The sequence below is a fragment of the Macaca fascicularis genome, chromosome 6 (assembly GCF_037993035.2).
Source record: "Macaca fascicularis isolate 582-1 chromosome 6, T2T-MFA8v1.1".
Classification (NCBI taxonomy): Eukaryota; Metazoa; Chordata; class Mammalia; order Primates; family Cercopithecidae; genus Macaca; species Macaca fascicularis.
In genome coordinates, this window is record NC_088380.1 from 140,369,799 (window position 1) to 140,372,890 (window position 3,092).

At 47.0% G+C, this 3,092-nt stretch overlaps 1 non-coding gene across 1 annotated transcript; it reads right to left on the reverse strand.

The window, feature by feature from the left end:
* Positions 1–2,365: 2,365 nt before the first annotated feature.
* Positions 2,366–2,466, reverse strand: LOC123574304 (small nucleolar RNA U13). The gene has a single exon (XR_006699186.1). It is a non-coding gene; the product is annotated as a small nucleolar RNA U13 (small nucleolar RNA).
* Positions 2,467–3,092: the final 626 nt, after the last annotated feature.

A 3,092-nucleotide genomic window follows, 5' to 3' on the forward strand; every position in this document is an offset into this window, starting at 1 on the left:
TGCTGAGAGCGCCTTTGAAGTTCAGAGAAATGCTGGGCACAGTTCCTCAGGCCAAGATGGGGACAGCTGAGTGGAGATAGGACCCCTGCCAGTGCCACTGCCTACCCGCTTCCCCCACCCCAAGAAACCTACACAGCACTTTCAGGATGAAAAGCAGCCAACAAAGACAGCAGCTGCCTCCCTCGACAGCCAGACCCCCAGAGATTTTAAATAGAAATAAAATAATCTCACTTCGTCGCCCCAACCACAGATAGGCACAGTCAGGGGAGAACAGCCGGCTAACTGCTTCTTTGAAGAGGCGAAGACTCTTTTACCCAAAAGCTATTTGTCCTCTGTAAATGGGATTTTAGAAACAGTGCTGAAAGGGAGGCTATGGCCACAAGAGCCTAAGCTTGTATTATACATTAGACAGATATTTAGAAATAAAGCATGATTAAAAGGAAAGCTACAAAAGACAGCCAAGAGCTCCAGACCCTCCAAGGCCTTCATGCAAATGTCTTGCTGCTCCGTCCGTCCCAGAAATCTGGGCCAAACTGTAACCATCTCTTTGATTTTTAAAGAACTGTTGTCACCCCCAGCTTCTTTGAGGGGCTCTGTTCTGTCCCTGGTGGTGGGCTCGGATCTGAGGACAGAAGGGTCTGAGCAGAGACCAGCACTGGTCTGAGCAGAGACCAAGCACTGGTGCCGGGGGGCCCCTTGGAGCCGCCATCCCACAGAGGTCTGTGTGCATGCTGACTGACTCCCCTCCGCGGGCTCCCCTGAACATTACCTGGTCCAGGAGGCCTCCCTCATCCATCATAGGGCTAGGTCAGTGTTGCCTTTTCACAACACTCATCACACCCTGTGCCACCCTGTGTGGCTTCCAGGGAACCCTGCCCTGCTCTGGGCAGTCAGTGAGATTTACTAAAGAATGGTGTGTCCCGCACACACACACTAAGAGGATGTCAGGAAGGAGGCCAAACCCCAGCCAGTAGACACCTGTGTAGTCAGCCTCACTTGGTCTTGTTAGTTACTGCTGTTATTATTAAAACATTCATCAGTGATGGCTGCAGTTCTAGCCTTTGGCTAATGCCTCCATTTATGCCTAGTGTTCCATTATTGGAATGGTAAGCATGTGGGAGTTATTTATATCCTACTGCTCAAGTTCATCACCAAGGTCTGATTTTTCAAATTCAAAAAATTACAACCTCAGGCATAAATGAGTTAATCACTGTTAAGACCCCCTTAGAACTACCATAGGCTAAACTCTTCTGAGTCTTCCCTTTGCAGAGAAAATGAGCTTACTTCCTGTTGTTTTTTAACTGAAGTCCATACTTTATTCAGATTTTAGTAGTTTTTGCCTGGTGTCCTTTTCTTGCTCCAGGATCTTCTCCAGGACCCCAATTACCCTTAGTTGTCACATCTGCTTAGGCTCCTCTTGGCTGTGAGATTTTTTCTCATACTTTGCTGGGTTTTCATGACCTCAACTGTATTGAAGGGCACTGGTCGGGTGTTTTACAGAATGATCCCGTATCAGAATTTGTCTGATGTTTTCGTCATTATTAAACTGGGTTTATGGGTGGAAAACCACAGAGGTGAAGTGCCATTTTCGTCATATCATACCTGGAGTACATACTAGCAACATGATTTATCATTGTTGATGTCTATATTGGTCACCTGGCTGAAGTAGTGTTTGTCAAATTTCTCTAGATCTTTTAATTGAAATCTTTCCCACCTCTCTGAAGGCCACATCAAAAATCTCCTCCTTCTAGAAGTCACCCCAGATTACATGTGCACACACAGGCACACATCCTCTATTGGCTCCTCTCAGGACTTCGCACACCTCAAAGTATTTCAGATGTCTGTGAAATTTCCAATCTTATTTTGACTGCATGCTCTGTGAAGCAGTGACCTAATGCCCAGCAAGCATCTAGCATACAATGAAAAGTGACCACACATTTAGTGCTCACTGATAGTACCACATAGGCACTATCTGGCTATAACCCAATGAGGGAAGAAGGTCTCTTGTTATTGCCATTTTACAGATGAAGAAGGATCTTGTACAGCAAGTAACCAGCGGAGCCAGGATCTGGCTGTGTGGCTGTGCAATCAGTTCCTTCTTGGCTCTGCTCCACTCCTTCCCCCATGCGTAGGTAAGCACTCTCAGCTTATCCTCCACAACTGGTTCAAGGACATGCTGATGTAATGGAGGCAGAAATGTTTGGTGGGCTAAGACTCTGGGGCCTCCAACAGCAGCACCAAGGACGTGAGGCTCCATCCCACCCAGGCTCTGTCCCACTCCCAGCCCTGGCAAATATGAACCACGACACCAGCACACCCACAACCCTATAAATCCTCAAACAACCACAAGCTTTCTTTTTTTTAACGTCAGATGGGTAATATGCTCATGTCACAATGAGGCTTAAAGGAGGCACACCTCACATGAGTATGAAAACCCAATCATCACACTTAGGAAACACAAAAGATCAAGCCTTACCATTTTTGACATCCAGAGACGGGAGGCTGGGCTGTATACTTGCTAATATGCTGTGTCAGCGAGAAGTTGAATGATGTATGTGGAGCTGGAACATCTCTCATAAATTTTATTAAATTTTAAACTTTAATAAAACAATGACACAATTCAAATAGCAGCTCTGGACTTCCTCATCCCCACCACCTACCATCGTGGGTTCTCCAAGAACCCTCCCACTGGCAGAGTCTTCAGAGTGTTCAAGGCTTTCCTATGGTGTTGGCAGTGGACTCTGAGCCCTGGACCAGGGAACCAGAAGACAGGGGGCCTAGTGAGAGTAGATGACCTCAGAAGGCCCAGGTGGGCACACAGCTAGATATGACCCAGGCAACCAATATGAGAGGTTTCTGGTCTTCAAGACAGCAGAAAGAGAGAACCGGTATTGTTAGCTCTGATTAAGGATGAGGCTCTCTGTTGATTCCCCAGGGACCCAGATTTCACAGTGGAATTAAGAGCTAGGACCCCAAGTTTCCTAGAGTCAGACAGATGGTAAACCAGGCTCCAGAACAATCACCCACTTCTCTCCAACAGCTACACCAGAATAGCAAATCCTCCCTTCCGTGCCCCTTCTCCTCCATCTTCC